The sequence below is a fragment of the Symphalangus syndactylus genome, chromosome 5 (genome assembly GCF_028878055.3).
Source record: "Symphalangus syndactylus isolate Jambi chromosome 5, NHGRI_mSymSyn1-v2.1_pri, whole genome shotgun sequence".
NCBI classification, from domain to species: domain Eukaryota; kingdom Metazoa; phylum Chordata; class Mammalia; order Primates; family Hylobatidae; genus Symphalangus; species Symphalangus syndactylus.
Window position 1 is genome coordinate 114,027,601 of NC_072427.2, and position 23,931 is coordinate 114,051,531.

The following is a 23,931-nucleotide window of genomic DNA, read 5'->3' on the forward strand; positions in this document are numbered from 1 at the left end:
TTGTTACATATGTATACATGTGCCATGTTGGTGTGCTGCACCCATTAACTCGTCATTTAGCATTGGGTATATCTCCTAATGCTATTCCTCCCCCCTCCCCCCACCCCACAACAGTCCCTGGAGTGTGATGTTCCCCTTCCTGTGTCCATGCGTTCTCACTGCTCAATTCCCACCTATGAGTGAGAACATGCGGTGTTTGGTTTTTTGTCCTTGCGATAGTTTACTGAGAATGATGATTTCCAGTTTCATCCATGTCCCTACAAAGGACATGAACTCATCATTTTTTATGGCTGCATAGTATTCCATGGTGTATATGTGCCACATTTTCTTAATCCAGTCTATCGTTGGACATTTGGGTTGGTTCCAAGTCTTGCTATTGCGAATAGTGCCGCAATAAACATACGTGTGCATGTGTCTTTACAGCAGCATGGTTTATTTATAGTTCTTTGGGTATATACCCAGTAATGGGATGGCTGGGTCAAATGATATTTCTAGTTCTAGATCCCTGAGGAATCGCCACACTGACTTCCACAATGGTTGAACTAGTTTACAGTCCCACCAACAGTGTAAAAGAGTTCCTATTTCTCCACATCCTCTCCAGCACCTGTTGTTTCCTGAGTTTTTTTTTTTTTTTTTTTTTTTTTTTTTTTTTTGAGACGGAGTCTTGCTCTGTCACCCAGGCTGGAGTGCAGTGGTGTGATCTCGGCTCACTGCAAGCTCCGCCTCCCAGTTTCACACCATTCTCCTGCCTCAGCCCCTCCGAGTAGCTGGGACTACAGGCGCCAACCACCACGCCCGGCTAATTTTTTGTATTTTTAGTAGAGACGGGGTTTCACCGTGGTCTCGATCTCCTGACCTCGTGATCCACCCGCCTCGGCCTCCCAAAGTGCTAGGATTACAAGCGTGAGCCACCATGCCCGGCCGAGTTTTTAATGATTGCCATTCTAGCTGGTGTGAGATGGTATCTCATTGTGGTTTTGATTTGCAGCTTTTTGCTTTCCATATGTTTTTTGTTCACCTACATGAAGTCAGATTTAATCTTGTCTTCAGTGCTCTATGCTAGTGTTACACTGCCTGCTAATATCGTTCCTACTTCCTGATATTATTAAACACAAGACACTGATACATCTTATCAGTCTTTATTTCAATTCTTATCCACCAAACCCAAATTTTCTGTCTAATGTGATCCTCACTTCCTTAGAAATACTTCTGACTTGATCATCAAATCATTTTACTTGAGCCTTTCAAAATTTAGTTAAAATATCAATTCATCTATAATACATACAATATTTCTATAGAATCAAAGTCATTATCCCAAACAAAAAATTCCAAATTAAGGTTATTGAAAACTATATCCATCCTAAAAAAATTCCACTGTGCCTCACCTTACTTCCAACTTCTATTTAATTCTTATTTGAGCCTAGGCTCTTTCATCAGATAGGGCTGGGTTTTGAATGAGCTGTCCACTCTAGCAAATGTCTCAGCATTTCAAAATATTAATTATAACAGTAGTCAATTAGAAATGTTTCTGGCAACTTTCTAGCTCTGAAAGTATTCTAATAATAACTATTGGTGATATTAATAAAGAATCTTGGGAAGAAGGAACAACTATATAAAACTATATTTCTCAATACACATTACTATTGTCTCTTAAGTCTATGTTGCATATTTTTGTTTGTTTACTTAGTGCCAAAATCCTGGAACTGCTCTTGTGGGACATGTACAAAGAAAGTGTCTCTGGTCTCTGAGGTCTTTCCTGATTCATCGAAATGTATTAGGAAAGAAAAGTGACTGTCTTGGTCAGAAAAGTGACCACAGTATTTTGCTGCATTTGTTTGTTTTTATTAACACAACTCATATTTGAAATAAAAACACATTTTATATCATACTCTTTGGTTCCCCTCATTTTACATAACATCACAACTTAAATGCATTTTTAAAATAAGTATATATAGAAGGGTGTTATTTTTGTTTTCTGACTTTAACAGTTGAGAGAGACAGTGTGTGTGTGTGTGTTTTAAGAATTCCTTTAGGTCTGTTCAATTTATCTCATTTTGTTTTGTTTGTGTAACTTAAAATCACTAATCATTTTCTTGTTTAATGTTAAAATAGTTCAGATAAAATGCAAAAGCAAGAAATTGCACCTGATACTTGAAAGTCACTATTCCTGACAGCACTTCATCTTTTTTCATGCCCATATTGGCTTTTCTCCCGGCCCATCTATTCCTTAATGTAAATGTTATAAATTGCTCTAAAGTGCCATAAAGCATAATATACATAAATCAATATTTCTTGGTTAAAAACTTAGAAATTCTGGTCCACCTCAGGTTGGTTATAGGTGTCCTGAATCTATCATGTCTCTTGGTTATTTCCTCTTACCAGAAGTCATTTCTGGGCCCAAGAATGCCTCCCTTTTTGTTTTTCTCTCTGACCCTTGTCCCCTGGACACTTGCAGTGACACATCAGGATGGATTGTGGGGAAGATATCATCCAGCAGCCTTAGAAAAGCCCCATTCTTTTTCCTTTTGGACTCTGATCCTGGCAACTTTGGAGGAGTGGAGTGATATTCTCAGACAAAGTCAGACCGCAGGCTGGCAATATGTCAAGCTCATCTGAGGCAAATTCTAGTTTGTCATGGGGAAAAAAAAACTGTTCATTTTCTTCTGGGATTCAATGAATTAAGCAAAAGCCCACTCTTTTCCTTCTGGTTTTTGCAAACGTGTCATCTGATCTAAATGGAACACCTGCAGGCAGCTTAATGACAAAAACGACACATTTGAATTCTGCTATCTTTGGAATTTTTTAATGTGATCATATGCTGCACCCTTGGGTAGAAAACCACATCCCTCTCCTGGAAATGACAGCTTGCCCCCACAGCCAACTGACGCTATTTATGTGGCGTTGTTGTTATTTATTCCCATCTCAAAGGGGATGATTGAATGGCTTTGTGGTTTCTCCCAAGACGCTGTAGAGCTATATAGTATGAAATCTGCAAGCTCAGGTGATCATCTTTCTTGAGAAGATTTTCACAAGTGGCTCTTTGGAAATTGGATGAAAATGTTGGTAGCACATTGGACAAAGTGATTTTATTAAGCTTATTGACTCACAGTTCACTTTGCTTCCTAATTGTGATCCTTTGCACACAGAAGGCAGACTGCCTTCTAAAACCTCACTCAGCTCCAGCAGAAAGCAGGCTCTTCCTGGATATTGAGAAGCAGCTTTTGCCTGAGGAAGGCACAACTACCTAGATTGTGTTTCATGGGAATAGGGATGGGGAGAATGAGACAGACTCCAATCCCCCAGTTATCTCCCTCCCACCTGTCCCAGTCTCAAACACTTTCACTGACATTCATTCCTTAGGATTTGGAAAACTTGTAGATCAACAGAAAACTAAGTGATCTCTAAGTATATGAAAAGATGCTAAGTGGTACTCATAAGGACAATATAAATAGAACAGATCCTCAGATGTCATTTTTTTACTAATGATGTTGGCCAAACAATTTTAACACAAGAAGGTTTTGTTATATCATTGCTGATGATTCAAGCCTGGTGGAGGAGCACTAGGAATAGCCATCAAACTTACAAATGCAATTGTTCTTGGATTTCAGCAATTCCAATCTTAGGACTTGATCCTATTAAACCCTGCATATATGAATGACAAATATATGAAATTATTTCTTGCAGAGTTCTGTAAATATCAAAAATTCAAAACAACTTAAATTTCTTCAATAAGGGACTGGTTAAATTAACCATGGTATATCCACACAATTGACTGTTATACAGTAGTATAAAAGAAAACGGCAGCTCTTTATATACTGGAAATATCTCTAGGATGTATCTTTAAATGGAAAAACAAAGACATAGAACAGTACATATGTGTTAATATCTGTATAAATGAAAGGGGCAAAAAATTCATATTTAGTCTTGCTTTCTATTTGCATAAAGATATACTTAAAATATACATTAAAAACTAATAACAGAGGTTACCTGTGGGAAGTGATGAGAGGAACAAAACTGATGAGATTGGAGAGAAGAGTAAGAATTCTCAATGTATACTGCTTTGATTTTTGAGCTATGTGAATGTGTAACTATTCAAAACGTTTTAAAAATAAGAAGTCATATATTTATTTACTTTGTAAAGCATTTTATTGTGGTAAAACATGTATAACAAAATTTGCCACTGTAACTATTTTTAAGGTGACAATTAAGTGGCATTAATTACATTCACAATGTTGTGCAACCCTCACAACTTTCGATTTCCAAAAATTTTCATCAACCTAAACAGAAACTCTGTATTCATTAAGCAGTAACTTTCTGTTCTCCACTCTCTTCATCCCCTAGTAACCTCTGATGTACTTTCTGTTTCTATGAGTCTGCCTATTCTAGAGATTTCATATCAGTGGAATCATACAATAGTTGTCATTTTGTGTCTGACTAATTTCATTTAGCATAATGTCTTCAAGGTTCACCCATGTTGTAGCATGTATCAACATTTTATTCCTTTTTATGGCTAAATAATATTTTATCATATGTATATAACATTTTGTTTATCTGTTCATCTGTAGATGGACATTAGGATTGTTCCCACCTTTTGACTGTTGGGAATAGTACTTCAATACACACTAGCATGTGAGTACCTGTTTGAGCCTCTGTTTTCAATTATTTTGGTTATTTACGTAGGAATGACTTGCTGAGTCATGTGGTAATTCCATATGTAGCTTTCTGAGGAACTTCCAAACCACTTTCCATGACAGCTACCCGCTTTTACATTTCTACCAGCAATATACGAGGGTTCCAATTTCTCTACACCCTCACCAACACTTGTCATTTTCTGCTATTTTGATTATAGCCATCCTAACGGGTATGGAATAATAGCTCATTGGGGTTGACCTACTCAAAATGTTTAAGTTGATAAGAAAGCTATTCGTAAATGCCTTCTATTAAAATGTAGACGACAAAATTGATGGCTCCCACCTATAATCCCAGCAGTTTGGGAGGCTGAGGTGGGAGGATCGCTAGAGCTCAGGAGTACAAAGACAGCCTGTGCAACATGGTGAAACCTCCATCTCCACAAAAAATCCAAAAATTAGCCAGGTGTGGTGGCGGGTGCCTGTGGTCCTAGCTACTTGGGAGGCTGAGGCAGGAGAATTGCTTGAGCCTAGTATGTAGAGGTTGCAGTGAGCCAAAATTGCACCACTGCACTCCAGCCTGGGTGACAGAGTGAGACCCTGTCTCAAAAAAAAAGAAAGAAAAAAAAAAAGAGTAATGCTGGGAAGAAACACCATCTCAAATTTGTTACTAAATCAACAAGTTGGCTGACATTTAGCAGACCTCAAGTTGCCAAGGTGCGGGCACTGGGTAGGCCCTATCCTCTGAATGTACATAAAAGCCACTCGTAATTACAGTTGTTATTATTATTGTTGAATGTCTATCAAATGCTAGCACTTTATGCCATTATTTTCCCCTAAAAGTTCACTGAGGTAGATATTTGTTATCCCTATTTGATAGATGAGGAAGCTGAAGGCCTTCCAGGATAAGAAAGCCAAAGTCAAACGGCTGGTAAATGGCAATGCCAGGATTTGAATCAAAGTTGTCTTGATGTCTGGACTTTTTTCCACCCAAAACAAGGCCTTTAGGCCCAAGTCTTTTCCTTTCTTTCTGATTTGATACTGTGGCATATGAGCTAGTTTACACCATTTTCTCTGAAATCTCAGGCTCACAAGACAACACCAAAGAACACAGATCTTCCTATCAGCTTGGCACCTGGAGCTTTCTCCTTTTCTGAGACCTGCAAATTTGAATATATCTGCAGCCAAATGGCAGGTTTCTTCACAGAAGGAAGTAAGCTGTAATGCACAAGAGATAGGCTGACTGCTCCGCTAATCTGAACTGGGATCTGGCAGGAGAAAGGTGAGCAGACCCAGTGGCCAGAGCTTTCCATCCGTGATCTGACAAGTGGAATGAACGGTCAACCCCTTCTTTGTACATCATGCCTTACTCCGAGCACAGTGCCCTCATCTGTGAATAGCTGCTGCCAAAATGCTGGATGAAGTGGCCTAACCCACCTAAGAGAGTCTACTGAAAAGCTCACCAATCACCTCTTCACCAGGTCCATGTGTGTGTGGGGTTGTTAGCAACACCCATCTGCGCACAGGGAAATATGAAGTCCCGGGAAATTCATGATCTTGCCAACTGTGCTGAATTATTTCCCATACAAACACAAAATGCTTTTTTTACCACTTCACTGCAACACAGAGAAGATTTTAATATAATATATTACAATAGGATATATTACAATGGTTTTATATATATATGAAAACTACTCATTCAGGGAAAACACCACAATTCTGTTGTATTAGTCTGTTCTCACACTGCTAATAAAGACATACCCAATAGTGAGTAATTTATGAAAGAAAGAGGTTTAATTAACTCACATCTGGCATGGCTGGAGAGGCCTCAGTAAACTTACAATCATGGTGGAAGGGGAAGCAAACGTGTCCATCTTCACATGATGGCAGGAAGGAGAAGAATGTGTGCCCAGCAAAGGGGGAAGCCCCTTATAAAATCATCAGCTCTCATGAGAACTAACTCACTATCATGAGAACAGGATGGGAGAAACCACCCCCGTGATTCAATTATCTCCACCTGGTCCCTCCCACAACATGTGGTGATTATGGGAACTACAATTCAAGATGAGATTTGAGTGGGGACAGAGCCAAACCATATCATCTGTCTTGGTAGATTGTTGATTTGAGCTCAAAGGGAAGGTCAAAAGAAAGTGAGATCTGGAGTCTGTTGGAAAGATCTGGAATACATGTTCCACTCTGCTTTTTCCTTTGTTCTACTTGTAGCAGTGTGACTGTCCACCCAGCTCAGGAATCTGCAGGACCCTGCTCTTGCCTCTTTTTTTTAGGTTTAATTATTTTTAATATTTTATCATAAGTAGTAGAAATAAAATGTGAAATTTCTTTTCATCGTAAACTTGGAATAGAGAAAAAGTGAATTCCCCTTACTTCTCCCCAATCTCCTTCCATATGGATATTTTCTATTACTGAATCCTTGTGTATTCCTCAAGGCCTTTTAATAAACACATTAGTACATTACAACTCAGCTTTTTAATCAGTAAACCTCTACACAACAAATATTTTTTGAGCATTTACTATTTAGAAGGCTATGGGTTAGGCACAGGGGATATGGAAAGATTAAGTCATAATATATTGAAGACTTTTGCCAGGAATTTTGCTGAGGGGTTCATTTTTGGTATTGTATTTAATCTGCACAACAACCCCCCAAAATGTACTGCCATATCAATGAGAAAACCGAAACTCAGAGAAGCTGAGAGTTTCCCAAAGGTCGCATAGATGATAGAACGCAGAGCCCAGATTCAAACAGGGGGTGGCTGTCTAGAGTACCTAGTCTTAATGACACAGCACAGCAATATACTAAAATAATTGTCAGCCTTTTGTCCACTCTGTAAGACCCTCTTCTCAGGACTTTACATAGATTGGCTTATTTAGTGTTCATGGGAACCTGAATGCAGGTTATTACGCCCATTTTACAGATGAAGATACTGAGGTGCGGTGAGGTTAATTACCGTATCAAGATTATGCTAGTTACAAGTGCAGAGGTGGGATTGGAATCTCTACAGTCTGGTTCCATAGCTGCTTCTCCTGCCTCCCATATTATGATGCCTATTCTAATGTTACGTGCATAGATGCATACTCATGCTTGAGTACTCTGCAGCTCTTAATCACGTTTGCTTAGAGTTTTTAACAACATTGAAAAATGCTTAGTTATAATGTAATAAAAAATAGAGAATTGCATATATGGTATGATTCTAATTATAGCAACTATATATAGCAGAAAAAATTTGTGAGAAATTAATTGGTTTTGGTTCCTCTTGATATAGAGTTCTTTTTTGTTGTTGTTATTTCAAGAAAGTCACCCATTCTCTGTGTTTCCATATCTCATTGGAGACTTTCATATCTCTTTGTTCTACTTGTAACGGTGTGACTGTCCACCCAACCCGGGACTCTCTTTTATCTCTTTTTTTAGGTTTAATTATTTTTAAAATTGTATTATGCCTATAATAAAATTAATAAAATTATTATAGGCATAATAAGAATGGGAAGGTCCAAAGCAGAAGTTTCCTGACACTCCACAGATGCCATGCTCACCTCCACCCCAGCTTCCTAGAAAAGACTGTGCTAAGTGGGGATATGGAGGGATGGCTGAGAGGCAAGTGTTTCTAGAGTGAAAAAGCGGAAACAGGAGAATTAGCAATGGGGAGATTAGGAGCTTCTCCCACATCACTGGGAAGTGGTTGAGACTTTTTTTTCCCCCTCAGTTTCCTTCTACATGGTGACAGCCAGCCTATTAATAATAGAACTTTTGGAGGAATAGTGCAATGTGTGGTGCCCCCTCATAGGTTTGGGGGGAAGAATGGTAGAATCTTAAAACTCATGGACTGGGAGCCTGTATCAAAGGTTCCTACACCTGACTTAAAAAAGTTGGAGAACTGTGGTGACCAGTGTGGAATGGAGAACCACACTCTTTCAGAATTCAACTGCAGAAAACCACACACGACTCTTGAAAGACATCCTGCCTACCCAATCTCCATCCAAGATAGCAGTTAATAATTACTGGTATTTTCCTCCAACTCAGCTGGTGAGGACTACAATTTAATTTGATTTAAAAACAGAAGGAATGTGACATTCCACATACAGAAAAGACACAAGAAAATCCCAACAATTGTCTTCAGGTAGTAGAATGGTGGTTTTTTTTTCTTTAAAATTTTATATATTTTTAAGTTTTCTATGATTCTCACTTTCTACTGACAAAATCGTAAAACCAATTACTTTATTTAAACTCTTATTAGTTATATCACTTCCCCATCCATCTGGCTTAGTTATGCTTTATTTTCATCTAGACATTTTTACACTGCAAATGTTTGTTACAAGTAGGACAGCTATGATTTTTCTCTAGAATCCAATCCTAGAATTTGCATTTAGATATATGTAAATTAAAACAATTTAGGCCAACATCATTCTATATCCTACTTTTAAAAGAATTTTTGAAAACTAGAGGGGTTTCATCTTTTTGCTCCCTGCCATCCTTTAAACTGAGGATCAGGAACATAACAGGCAGCATGGGCCAAGACAGAGTCACGAAGGAATGAAGCCACACCTTGAACCATGCTCCTCCAAATGGCGATTTTTGGCAACTAACTCAAACGTAAAAAGTGGAATGTGGGCCAAATGTATAGGCCTAGAAGAGAAGCTCATGAGCTGCTTGCAGAGTAACAGCAACCACTTTGCAGTTTCTGCTTGAGCCAGTCACTGGTTTACAGTTGTAGTTATTCACTTCTATCAGATGTGAACTGATACCAAAAATAGAGGTACCGTGTCAGGTTACTTTATCCCAGACTGTAGCCAAGTGTACTATAATCCTACATAAAAACTAGTACTCTCTAAAGACCATCTCAAGACAGATCTATCCTTAAACAGTCCCCCAAGGCTTTAGCACCAGGGCTGTTAATTTCAGGTACAATTCCTAGGTATTCCCTGTTTGTCTCAAATACGTGAGACTTTCAGAGGAATTCCAGTTGCTTGATAGTAATTTTTTCTGTGTCCCATAGTCCCGCCTGTAATTTGCATTCCAGTTTTTTGCAAGAACTCAGTTTTCCTTCAAGGCATTCCACTGTGTTTTTGAGTTTATTGTCCCATTGTAATCCGGGCTAAGTAAATGCAGACTGAGTCCTAACCCTCAGTCTTGCGTGATTTCTTTGAGCCTATTTGCCAGCCTTCATCATGTTTCCCAGCACCCCACAGGGGTATGTTCAGATAAATGCTTGCTACTTATGGCTTTAGATCTGAACCACCTTTCTCGGCCCATCCCTGCTAAAATATATACTCCTTGGGTCATCATTTCCTCCTAACCCATCTTTCCAAGCAATGGAAGAGTACATCATCTTATCATCTTCCTTACTCTACAACAAATGAACTTTTTGCATCTTCATTCTTCACCACTCATATAATAAATTTCCATAAACGTTTACTGAGTAACAAACCACCTTATGTTGACCCTATTTCAGGTACACAAAGGTGAGTAAAATGAGATGTTTGCCTATAAGGAAGCTATACTTTAGTGAGTTTATTTTTTCCCAGGGCTGCAGTAACAAAATGCATGACTTAGAACAACATAAATGTATTGTCTCATAGTTTTGATGGTTTAAAGTCTGAAACCAAAATCAAGGTGTTGGTTGGGTTGGTTTCTTCTAAAAGCTGTGAAGGAGACTCTGTTCCAGGCCTCTTGTAGCTTCTGGTACTCTCAGGCTATAGCCTCAGTAACTGTAGCCTCAGGCACTCTATGGCTTGCAGACGGTGTTCTCCCTGCACCCTGAGTCTTCACAATGTCTTCTCTGTATGAGCATCTGTGTCCAAATTTCCCCATTCGGGGCCTACCCTACACCAGTATGACCTCATCTTAACTAATTACATCTGCAACATCCCTATTTCCAAATAAGGTCATATTCTGAGGTACTGGGGGTTAATCCCAAAATATGAACTTTAGGGGAACTCACTTCAACCCAAAACAATAGACAAAAATGCATACACATGTGATTAACTGGAATAAAATATGAAAACCTGAATACTAATGTTAAGCACTAAATGCCAGCAAAGCACAAAGAAGGAGTGCTACATTGTGATTAGGGTAGACTGGGCAGAGATTGCAAAATGAAGCACTCATTCGAACAGCACTGTCAAGGATTCTCCTGGTGTGGCTGCCTGGAGCAGAGAAGACTGTCCAGCTGTTGCCGAGCATGTAAAAGCCTTCCCCTTCTCCGGGCTCTTTAGGGCACACCTTTGACCCGTGTCAGAGTCCACCACAGAAGAAATGGTCTCCCCACAGCATGAGCTATTCATCTAATATCCGAGTATCAGAGTCTACTGTACTTACCAGATTTATTAGATAAAATCACCTGAGGGCGGAAGTACCAATAAGTATGAGTAATTAAAACACTGAGCAGCAATATTATTAAAGGTATATTAAAATCAATGACATCCATTTGAAAAGATATATTTCACACCCTGTCCTCCACAGTGGGAGATGTGGCTGAGCAGAAACAGGTCAAGCAGGGAGTATTGTTAATGAAAGTCCCCGTGGAAAAGGCTGCCTGTGACAAAATGAGTTAAAATCTTTATTGTGTCTTGACAGCCCACATGAATCTATGATGATGATAAATGTTCTCATTTAGAACTTTTTCTTTTCCCGAGATATTTTACATGTTATCTCCAATTTGCTTTGAATTTCTCAAAAGACATATGTTCACAGAAGAAAGTCTCTGCTTGCTTTCCATTAAGTAAGATCCTATCAGGCTGTTTGCATGTGGCATCACGTTTGAACTATTAATCTTATGACAGGATATTAAAAAGTGGGGAGGGGAATTCCTTAACAGGTTGAGGGCCATTACACTTGAGAAACAGCCCTCAGCACCCAGAAACAAGAACCAGCCCAGGAATTGCAACTGCGATGACTAGTAAGACTTTCCTGAAGCCAACACTCTAGGCAAAAAGGTTGCTTCTTAGGAGGGCGAACCCTGGACAGAGGAAGCTAAAATGACTTGTGTGCCACTTGGCTGGACAGTGGTGCTGCTGGATCATTGATCTGCAGGATCATGGCGGGGTGCCAGGGAGTGATTGTTAATCAGATTGGTGTCAAGCGATTGTTAACTCTCAGGGACGTTAAGGCTTCTCTGGAATTGAGGCAAAAACCAGTGGGGCAAAACACAGATCTAGAGCAAAAAGAAAAACAATAATTCTGTATCCCTACTATGGCAAGTCTATAAAGTACAGAAACACACTAGTGTACACTCAAACACAAACACAAAGAGAGAAACAAAAACAACACTCTAAGAAACCAACAGGAAACTGGCTTAAGAGAAGCCTTTGGGGATAAGTGAGGTCTTCATGACTTTCTGGGCCATAAGACTAGGACAAGACCTTGACATTTGTCCCAACAGTAGTGAGAAACTTTGATGGATTTTAAGCAAAGAAAATACACAACCAGAATTGTATTTTTCAAAGGTTATTTTGACAGTGGTATGGATAATCAATTTAAAATACGGCGAGAGAAAGTCAGAATGCTATAGAAGTCTAGGTGACCACCTTCGCCTATGGTTGGCCTGTGGAAATGATGAAAGTATGTAAATTCCAGGAGAGTTTTGTAGTTCAAATTAAAGAACTTGATGATGGCTTAAATATCAGGAATGGGAAAGAGGAAGATATCAAGGGAGATTTCCAGTTTTCTGGGTCTACAACCAGACCAATGGCAGGGAATGAGGCAGAAATGGGGATAGCAGACATAGTGGGGCAGGTCATGAGTTGGATTTTGGACATATTATGTTTGCAATGCCTATGAAGTGTCTAAGTAGGGATGTTAAGTTGCTTATTTCCATCTAATTGTTATTAAATGCCATAAAGTAGCCTGATATGTGATCTACTCAATACTGTCTAGATAACTCTCATTCATTTTTCTAAGTCTTTAATTTAAAAAAAATTTGAAATATTTTTGCACTTGAATAAAATAGAAAATCTTAGTATTATTGCAAATTTATAAATTAAGTTGACTCAAAATATCCCGAGCTTCTTTCTCCCTTTTCTATCCAGGAAAAGTGTTGTCATTTGAATGTCAACGGTTTCTCAGACCACCAGAAAAGGTAGCCAAACCAGGCCAATGTTGACGAAGGCCTAAGAAAAATTAGGCTTATCATCAGTAGAGAATATGTGTGTTCTTGCTATATGTTAACCAGTTTTTTTCTCTTCTTCTCCAGATTATCTCCTTCTGATATCTCTGCTTAGAGGAATACAGAGTGTGGCCACGTTACTCTTCTACCAATGTCAGGATAAAGCATGCTTTAGGATCCCTCAGGGGAGAACTATGTCCATTCCATGCTCCTTCCAAGTAGTTTGAGAAATGGCTCCAAATTTTCCTTAATATTATTCTGAATTGCTCTATGAAGTAAATGTCAAGCATTTTATTTCCATTTCCCTAAAATAGAGAATGGGTTGCTAGGGAAAATGCCTAAGCCAGCCATAAGGCATTTCCAAAGGGAGGACATAGTGAATAAAAATGTTAATTTCTGTCTTGTTTAACAAGCTCTCATGGCAGCTCCAAGGGGTAGTAAAATTTATACTTCTACCAGGACAGCTCTAGAATATGGCATCAGCATGGGATGGAAAGTAGCCCTGGGAAACAGAATAGTGTTGTTGCCTGCTACCCTTTACTTAGCTGAATAGTTTGTTTCTGCTGTGCCTAAGAGGTTTGCACCTCATGGGGTGGGAGGTGGTGCAATCAGGTAAGAATGCTCTTTACTTACTCCTTTGTTGGAAAAAGGATGACTGTAATGTGTGGGCTGGAGTGGAGTGGAACTGAGTTTAAAATCTGCAGTAACATAAAATTAAAGACTAGGTATTAACAATGGCTTTGCACTCTGAGTTGCCATGGGCTGAGAAGGACAGCTGGGCAGCCAGAGGGATTCCAGAGGGACTTGGCAGGACAGAGCAGTGTAAGCCATCTTACTGCCTCAAAGAACACAGAAGTCTGTAGGAGCACGTCAGACTTCAGTAACACAGGATTTATCTCAGTATCCATTTTTTCCGATTCTCAGTTTTCTTATCCATAAAATAGATTAAATAATATATGCTTTGTGAGGTTCTTGTGAAGATTAAATGAGATGAAAAATGCAAAGTGCTGGAGGAACACCTGCAGGAGCTCTATACATGAAAAACTGTTATTATTATTGACAAAATAAAAGTAAAGGCTGCATTCGAGACTGTTAAGAAATTGTTACAGAAAATATTTTTATTAGTCATTGTACAGATAAAGAAAATGATTCTCATATAAAGAAAATTTTCTATTTAAACTTTTTTATTTAAATTTAAATGTTCTATTTAAAATGAAAAAATTACAATGCTTCTGCCTTTTATGATGAGAGATAAGAAGTCATGTTAATAGAAGATATTCCCTTACCTACAAAAAACTGATGAGTGTACAAGCCACACTTAAGAATTTGTGATCACGTTTAAGGAAAGATGACAATATGAAGACCTTGAATATCGCCTTAGTTTTGCAAAAGACCTTGCTAGGCCTTCCAGATTAGGTCAAGAAAAGTCCCCAGAGAAGGTCTTAAGGAAGAAGAAAGAGGATAAGAAAACTGGACATAACCTAAGCCAAAATTTTGACATGCATATATCCTCATAGAACAAGACAAAGTACTGTAAGCAGGGTGGATGGCTCTGTGTGATGGTCTTGGTTGCATACTCCCCTTCACTAAGGTCAAACAAAACCCAAAAATCTCTTTGTAAACACCTCTCATTTTCATTGTCCATGTGGAGAAGCTCAAAGCTTTCATTTGGCCTAAGTGACTTCCTAACCACTTTACGGCCTATTCAGGTCCACTTTATAATATTGCACATGTTGGAAATGAAACTGGTGCTTATGACTCCTAGAAGTATAAATTTTAATGAAGATTCTAAAAATTTTATCTTGGCCCTGTGATGGTGCAGATTGAAAAAAAGTTCCATTTCTGACACGTCTATAATGAACTTCATTGTCTATAATGAACTTCATTGCTGCTTTTCAAAAACTTTTCCTTTTGATAAGAAATTAAAGACTGATTTCCTCTTTACAAAAGAAAATGCCATTTTATTCCCCATAGACACCCTCTCTCTCAGTAAAACTGATTTTTATAGCTGGGCATCTTGCCACCCAGTTAAAGATATATTTCCCTTGCAGCTAAATAAGGCCAAGTGACTATGCTCTTGCCAATAATATGTAAACTGAAGTGTAGCAAGGTACTTTTGGGAAGTCTCTTTAAAAAGCATCATTTCTTTTGTATTTGTCCCTTCGTCTTCCTGCTACTTGAGATGTACATATAATGGCAGGCACTTCTGTAGGCATTTTGGACCATGAAATGTCTTTGATGGAAACTAAGAAAAGTAGAGAAACAGAAATGAAGGTTTCACAATTCTAAAATCTTTGTAAAAGTTTTGTAAAAGATTTTACAATCGAAGGTAATTAATATTACACTATTAATTACAGTAAAGGTCATGCTTCTGTGGAAAAAAAAAAAGAGTCCCTTGACATGATGGTTCAAACAAGTTAGGAAAGGCAGACTGTGTTCTCAAAATCAGCCAGAGAATCAGACTGGCTGAGCACACTGCCATCCTCAATGCATGGCTTCTAGATTGCTTTAGCCTTTATCATTTGAAGCCAATAGGAAGCAAGGAGAACAACAAAGCACATAATCAATGAATGAAAGCATCCATCACTTCTGCTCAAATCATTTTGGTAACGTCATAGTCTTCTTGATCACACTTGAATGCTGGGGAAGCTAAGCAATGTAGTACAACTGGACAATCGGTTCCTATGTCCAAGAACTTTTTTAAGACAGTAGGGTAGAATGCTTACTCGTAATCAAAAAGCAGTCTCCACCAAAACTGTAGGTCTTCATATGTTATCCAGATGATAAAATGTCTGCTTTTCTCTTGTTTAGCTTACTGCATGCCGGGCCTTTATTATTTATAGTTGAACATCATCTTCATTGATATACCCCTTTTATGTTTTTTCAATGAACCTCATCTGTAAATCATTAATTGGATTATCAGATAAGTGCTAAATAATCCTCCAGCTGTAAAATTCTAAGACTAATTAAAACTTCGTTTCTTAACATTCTTAGTGAACAACTTACAGGTTAAAAAACAAACCCAAAGAGATTATTTCCTGCAAAGAGCCTTTAGTATGGTAGCATCTACTTCTAGAAGGCCTATCATAAACTGTCATCTAGTGAAAGTGATGAAGAAGAGTCGTTGGGAGTCAATCTTATCAGGAGCTGGAACAGGTGAAGTCCTCACCAGTGGAAAAATCTTGACAGATGCAGCCACTAAGATTTCCTACTACAAAGAATAACGGCAGTTAGAAAAGCAGGTTAGAGAGTTTGTTTTGTTCAACAATACTTCATTCTCTTACTTATCCCAACAAAATTTACTCCCATAGGATAAGAGATTTATATTTGTTGGAATACTTTTATCTTTGGAGGTGACTGACAACTTACATCAAAAAGACTTAAGTAATGTATGACATATATCTAGAGTTGTATTTGTTTGAAGAGAGAGAGCAAGTTGACTCATTGCTCTGGCCAGACAAAGTCCTTTGGTCAGTCAATGTGGGCTGACCTTGGCTCTGTCCTCTTAAATCATTGCCCATTTCCATTTTTTTCCCCATAGCTCCTGGTTATGGTCTGTGGAAGGATCCCCCTTGAGTATTGTCCTACTTAAGAGCTGGGTACTGAGGATGATGTCCTTTCAGGGAGCTGCACCTTTTTTGAAGCCCACTTCATTTTGGTGTATGTCAGGAGCCCTGATAATTATTTTAGATGTTGACCAGAAACCTTTGGTGACTTATCTCCTCTTCTCAGAAATTTCACATTCTAGGTTCAAGAGTTTGTAATACAACATTCCAGAAGTTAATTTTAATACATTTAATGCTATTTTATTTGAAAAAGATAAAAAGCTCAAATCAATCTGGCTTAAGCAAAAGGGGAATTTTTTGATGTAGATAACCGAGAAGTCCAGGGACAGCATTGGCTTCAGGTAGAACTTGATTTCAGCTGTGCACAATGCACGGTCTATTGATCTGCTTCTTCTATGTCTATTTCATTCTCAGACTCCCTATGGTGGCGACCAGTATCTTCAAACTCCTACCAGAGTAAAGCCTTGTAGGTTTTGTTTCTCTGAATCAAATCAAGATAATTTTGCTACCAGAAAAGTAAACCTATTCTAAATAGCATGAAACAAACAAACAAGCAAAACCCATCACACGAATCTAGTTAATGTGTGGACAGAATGGTGGTGATTGCTCATGTTTCCTCACATTCCACATTTGAGAAGAAACCTATAAATCCAGATTCCCTGAGATAGAAAACATATAGTTTAGTCTAGCTGTAACCAGCTCAGCAGAGGGTACAGTGCAGGAAAAATATTGCCTAAAAAACTTGTATTTATGGCTTTGTTCCTGTGAATACTTCTTGTTCCTGAGAATTGGAAGAAAAAAAAATGTACATCTGAGCAGTAAACAACACAATGTCTGAGATGATAGTAGCTGTGTAGCACCCCTTTGACATGCTCTGATGGTTAATTTGATATGTCAACATGGCTAGACCATGATATCCAGAAATTTGGTCAAATATTCTTCCAGATGTTGTTTGAAGGTATTATTTTTAGACCCCATTAGCATTTGAGTCAGTAGACTGTGTGTAAAGCAAAGAATCATCTGTAATGTGGGTGGGCCTCATCCTGTTAATTGAAGGCCTTAAGAGAAAAAGACTGAGTGAGGTCCCTCTAGGAAGAGGGAATTCCTCCCCCAGACTATATTTGAACATGAAATGTAACATCAGTTCTTCCATCGGTTTCCAGCCTGCTAATCTACCCTTGCAGATTTTTTGGACTTGCCAGACTCTAAAATCATGTGAGCCAATTCCTTAAAATAAATAATAAATATCTCTCTTTCAGTCTTTCTCTCTCTCTCTCTCTCTCTCTCTCTCTGGGTGTGTCTCCCTCTCTTTCTTTCTCCCTCTCTCCTTTTCTCTCTCTCTCTTTGTCCCTCTCTCTCTTTGTCCCTCTCTACATATAAAGAAGTAATACACACACACACACACACACACACAGAGAGAGAGAGAGAGAGAGAGATGCCCTCATGATTCTGTTTCTCTGGGGAACCCTAGCACATACACTAATGTAGACGTGGTGCTAATACACTGGGAAGAGCCAATATAGCACTTGTATTAGTTTCCTCTTGCTGCTATAATAAATTACCATAAATTTAGTGGCTCAAAATAGCATACATATTTATATTGTAGATTTGGAGGTCAAAAGTGTGACACAGGTCTTGGCTAAAATCAAGGTAATAACAAGGCTGCATTCCTCTGGAGGATTCATCTTGTCCAGTTGCCTTTACCGGCTCTTTGCATTCCTTGGCTCATGACCACTTCTTCAACCATTGGAGCCAACAGCATAGCATTTTCCAGTCTCTCTCCAACTCTGACTCTCATGCCTTTCTCTGATAAGAGCCCTTGTAATTAGAGTGGATGTACTTGGATAATCCAGGATAATATTTCCCAAAATATAATTACATCTGCGAAGTACCTTTTGCCATGTAAAATGACATATTCACAGGTTCCATGGATTAAGGCGTAAACATCCCAAGGGGGTATATTATTCTATCTACTGCAGACCTTTATAAAGACTGGTATTTTGTGATGCATTCAGTCATACATTCAACGAGTGCTTACTGTATAGTATGAGCTGAGACTTCTTTGTGCTACTCTAGAGGTCAACATATTAGCCAACAGCAAAGAAGATGGGTCTGATTCTTATGCCCATGGAGCTGACATCTAATAGGACCAGTCAAAAATAGATAAGAAGATCCTATGGTCTGAAAGTTTGTGTCCTTCCAAAATTCAGTGTTGTTAAAATTCTAATTCCCAAGATGATAGTATTAGGAGATGAGGACTTGGCAGGGAAGTGCCCTTATGAATGGAATTTGTGTCCTGTAAAAGAGGCCTGGGAAAGCTAGCACTGTAGTCCCTTCCAACATATGAAGTGACAGTGAGAAGACATCCATCTATGAAGAAAGTGGGCCCTCACCAACACCCACCATGCTAGTTCTCTGATCTTGGACTTCTCAACATTGAGGACTATATGAAACAAATTTCTGATTTTTATAAGCTACCCAGTTTATGGTGTTTTTGCTGTAGCAGCCCAAGTGGATTTAAACAGGAAATAAATGCATAAATAAGATAATTCAAATAGTGATAAGAAAGTTGAAAAAACAAAATGTGATAGAGTAACTGGATGTGGGATGAGGTAGCTTCTAAGGTGAAGGCTTTCAAGCTGCCACTTGAATCGGCAGTCTCCAGCCACGTGAGGGTCTGTGAGAAGAGGTTTTCAGGCAAAGGAAATACCTGTTGCTCAGGCCTGAGGTTGGAATTAAGGTGATTTTTTTTTTGGTCTTGTTTTGTTTTGTTTTCTGAGAGTCTTACTCTGTCACCCAAGCTGGAGTGCAGTGTTGCCATCTCAGATCACTGCAACCTCCGCCTCCCAGGTTCAAGCAATTCTCATGCCTCAGCCTCCCAAGTAGCTGGGATTACAGACATGCACCACCACGCCTGGCTAATTTTTGTATTTTTAGTAGAGATCGGGTTTTGCCATGTGGGCCAGGCTGGTCTTGAACTACTAGCCTCAAGAGACCCACCCGCCTCAGCCTCCCAAAGTTCTGGGATTACAGGTAAGAGCCACTGTGCCCGACCATGAATTAGCGTGATGTATTTGAGAAAACGGTCATGCCAGAGCACACTGACCAAAGGAAAGCATGATAGAAGATAGTGTCAGAGAGATAGGCAGAGCCATACCACGTAGGACTTTGTTAAAGGGTTTGGAGACTATGTTAGTCCATTCTTGCATTACTATAAAGAAATACCTGAGACTGGGTAATTTCTTAACAAAAAGAAAGAAGAAAGAAAGAAAGAAAGAAAGAAAGAAAGAAAGAAAGAAAGAAAGAAAGAAAGAAAGAAAGAAAGAGAGAGAAAGGAAGAAAGAGAAAGAAAGAAAGAAAGAAAGAGAAGAAAGAAAGAAAGAGAAAGAGAAAGAAAGAGAAAGAAAGAAAGAAAGAAAGAAAGAAAGAAAGAAAGAAAGAAAGAAAAAGAAAGAAAGAAAGAAAGAAAGAAAGAAAGAAAGAAAGAAAGAAAGAAAGAAAGAAAGAAAGAAAGAAAGAAAGGTTTAACTGGCTTACAGCTCTGCAGGCTGTTCACACGTGGTGCCTGCATCTGCCCGGCTTCTTGGGAGGTCTCAGGGAGATTTTACTCATGGTGGAAGGTGAAGCAGGAGCAGGTGCCACACTGCAAAAGCAGGAATAAGGGAGAGAGAAGAGAGAGGTCCCACATGCTTTTAAACAATGAGATCTGTGTCAATGAGAGCTCATGTATTACCAAGAGGATGGCACCAAGCCATTCACGAGGCATCAGCCCCCATGATCCAAACACCTCCCACCAGGCCCCACCTCCAACATTGGAGATTACATTTCAACATGAGATTTCAGGGGACAAACATCCAAACCATATCAGAGAGCCCATTATTTTTCCCCCATGAGATGTTTCTTGGTAGAGAAAAATTTAATAATATTAAGAATCTGCTCACCACATAAACTGTTGATCACCCTTTTCTGGCTAAGGGATATTTGTCAAAAATCCTGTATTCAGGCCTTGTCTCTGACAGCAGTCTTAAAGTTCCCCCAGAATACTTCCTACCAGACCATCAATTTGTCACAGCTAGTGTGCCTGCAGAATGTAAGCAGTTAGTAAAAATTATTTGAGCTTACATACAAATATCTGGATTTACTGATCATTTCCAAGTGCATTTTGCCATGGGTATGTGGAAATATTCATGGAATATTCATAGGAAAAAAAGGAAATGAGTTATGTTGTCTCCTAGCCAACAATTCAGTATTAGTTTTTTTTATCACCACCGAACAAAAAATATAGGTGCTCCCTGCTTCTCCCCCGTCACAACATAGCTAGGTTTGAAAAACATCTATTTTAGGTTTCTTTACATCACAACAGGAGAAAGTCTGTGTTTCTCAACACTTATAAAGCTGCAGGAAAAAGAGCTGAAAATAAAAGGGAGAATTGCTTTGGTCATTTTGCGGATAATTCAACTTGAAAAGAATAAATGTTACAACCTTATATTTAAAGTCCAAATAAAAAGAAAAGTGTCCTATGGTTGTTGGGAACACAGGCCAGAAATCAGGAGCCTAGATAATTAGCAATTTGAGAATCATGGTCAGAAAATAGCAAATTAAACAAAAAGCATTATGGTGGAAAAATAATACCATGACAAACTAAGGCTGGTTCAATCCTTGATAAATATCTAGTCTTTCTCTCTCTCTCTTTTTCTCTATCTATATCTCTATCCATATCTGAATTCTCCCTTCCCCACATTTCCATCTATTTTCTTTAATTTATTGCTTATTCTTTCTGCGTTTCTTTTAGAAAACATAAGCAAATATATAGATATTCTTATTACCTTGTCTTTCTTACCCAAAAAAATGGAAGCATAGTACCCCGTGTTTTGCTTTTGGTCCACATATTTTTGTAAAAAACCTTTGTATCAGTTGATTTCTTTCTCTCTCTCTCTGTGATTTCACAGTACCTTGTTTTATGGCTCTGCAGTGTACTCAGTGTCCCATAAATGGTTATTTGGGCCGTTTTCTACATATTGCTATTATAAATAATGATGCATGTGTAACTTGGTTTTGTTATTTGTGGGAGTGTATCTTCAGACATATTCCTAAAAGTGGATTGTTGCACCAAAGGATAAATGTGTGTGGAGTTTTGTTGGACACTGCCACTTCCCTTCCATAGGGATTGTATCATTTTGCACGCGCACCAGCAATTTGTGAGTGCCTGTTTCTCCAAAGCTTCACTGACAGAGGTTCTTAAGCTTTTTAATTGGTGCCAAACAAGATAATAGGTAAGAAATTGTATCACACGGTAGCTTTACTTAGCATTTCTTTGAATATGAGTGAAGTTGAGTGCTTTCCCCGTGTTTTTTAAAGGCCATTTCTTCTGTCAGATTTTGGCATTTCCTCCCTTTGACAGTAAAGAATTCTTTATGCATCCAGGAAATTGGCGTTTTATCCATGAAACCTCAACTATTTTATCACAGTGTTATTTTCTTTATATTTTACTATAGTTTATTTGTCATGCAATTTGTTTCTATTCAGTAAAATTTACCAATCTTTTTCTTGTTATTATTATTGCAACTGGATTTTGAGTCTAATTACGAAGGCTTTCCTCACTCTAAGCTTATAAAAAATGTGCCCATGTTTTCCTCTTGTACATATCTCTCTCATTGTTTATACTTACATTTCAGATCCATTTGGAGTTCTTTCTGATGCATTACGTGAGGTATGAATCCAATTTTCTTTTTTTTTCCAAATGATTATCCAGTTGGGCCAAATTCATTATTAAATGTCCATGTCTGCCTCAGTGATTTGATGTCTTACATATGCTAAGTTTCCATATGCACTTCGGCTTGTTCCTAGGCTCTCTATTGTGTTTCATTGGTATGTCTGTCTATTATATCCCAGTATCACACTTTGAAAACAGAACTTAATAGTATATTTTAATGTCTAGTAGGGCTAGTTCCCCTTTATTCCTCTTCTTCTTAAGGGATTTTCAAGCTATTCTTGCATGTTTATTTTTTTCATTCAATCTTCAAAACAACTTATCTTATTCCAGAAAAACAAGCAAACAAATGAACAGTTATTTATATTGGAATTGCACTAAATTTATACATGAAACTGAAAAAAATTGATATCTTTATGAAGCTGCATAATCCTATCCAAGGACAGACATCTCATTCCATTTGGTGAGTCTTTATCAGAAGTGCCTTCAAGTTTTCATCATATATGTTTTGCCCATTTCTTGTTAAGTTTATTTCTAAGTATTGGAAGGGAAGGGCAGAATTATAAGAGATTTTTCCTAACATTCTCCAATGATTTAGTCTATTTATGGAAATTATTGATTTTTATGTAAATTTTGTATCTTGTGCCATACTTCAGTGTTGTCTTAGTTTTACTTTAGATCTTCCTTGTTTATATTCTGAACTTAATTAAGGTGCTCTTTGACACATAATATATTATTAAATTTCATAAAATTTTAATGGATGTTGGAAAAATGCATGTTCAATTTTTAAAGTAGAAAATTCAATATATCCATGAACTGGTGCTCAAGAATTCTGCTAGTCAAATTTGCCGTGTTAGTTTTGGCATATTTGATCACAACGTCTGTTGATATTTGTTAATGTTTCCCAACTGAAAAAGTTATATTAAAAAAATTTTTTTCTAATAGATTTTGCTTTACTAATTTGAATCTATGTTATTGGCAAGTGATAATTTGTACTATATCTTCATTGTGCATTATAATCATCAATTTAATTAAGTCATTCATATGTTCCTCAAATTAAGGTTATCATTTTGCTTTATTTTTTCTGTTTCAACATTTTTGCTCTTTTTAGCTTAAGTTTTCCTTTTGCCTTTTGTTTTACATATATTTCTTCTAAGGAGACTCTTATTTTTGTGGCTATCATGTAATTTTACTATATGTTTTGAAATGTTATAGAGACCACCAAACCGTTCTCCCAATACATACCTAGTGGTTTGCACCCCACCAGCAGCCAACGAGAGCTCAGATTGCACCATATTTTCTTTCTTTTTTTTTTTTTTTATTATACTTTAGGTTTTAGGGTACATGTGCACAATGTGCAGGTTTGTTACATATGTATCCATGTGCCATGTTGTTTTGCTGCACCCATTAACTCGTCATTTAGCATTAGGTATATCTCCTAATGCTGTCCCTCCCCCCTCCCCCAACCCCACAACAGTCCCCGGAGTGTGATGTTCCCCTTCCTGTGTCCATGAGTTCTCATTGTTCAATTCCCACCTATGAGTGAGAACGTGTGGTGTTTGGTTTTTTGTCCCTGCGATAGTTTACTGAGAATGATGTTTTCCAATTTCATCCATGTCCCTACAAAGGACACGAACTCATCATTTTTTATGGCTGCATAGTATTCCATGGTGTATATGTGCCACATTTTCTTAATCCAGTCTATCGTTGTTGGACATTTGGGTTGGTTCCAAGTCTTTGCTATTGTGAATAGTGCTGCAATAAACATACGTGAGATTGCACCATATTTTCACAAGTCCATAATTTTTGCCCGAATGATGGCTGTAAAATGGATTGACATTGTGGCTTTTTAAAAATTTTTTCTTTTCTTTTCTATAATTTCAATTTTTAGATTCAGGGAGTACATGTGC

General features: G+C 38.1%; 1 long non-coding RNA gene across 2 annotated transcripts in view; it reads left to right on the forward strand.

Annotated features, from left to right (window-relative positions):
• Positions 1-23,931, forward strand: part of LOC134736843 (uncharacterized) — a 75,945-nt gene that overhangs the window by 27,166 nt on the left and 24,848 nt on the right. The window contains exons 3-5 of one of the 2 annotated variants that reach the window (XR_010121226.1): positions 16,726-16,777; positions 21,987-22,021; positions 22,355-22,484. This is a non-coding gene — a long non-coding RNA (uncharacterized lncRNA). The remainder of the gene's footprint in view (positions 1-16,725; positions 16,778-21,986; positions 22,022-22,354; positions 22,485-23,931) is intronic. The other variant, XR_010121227.1, reaches the window with a different exon arrangement.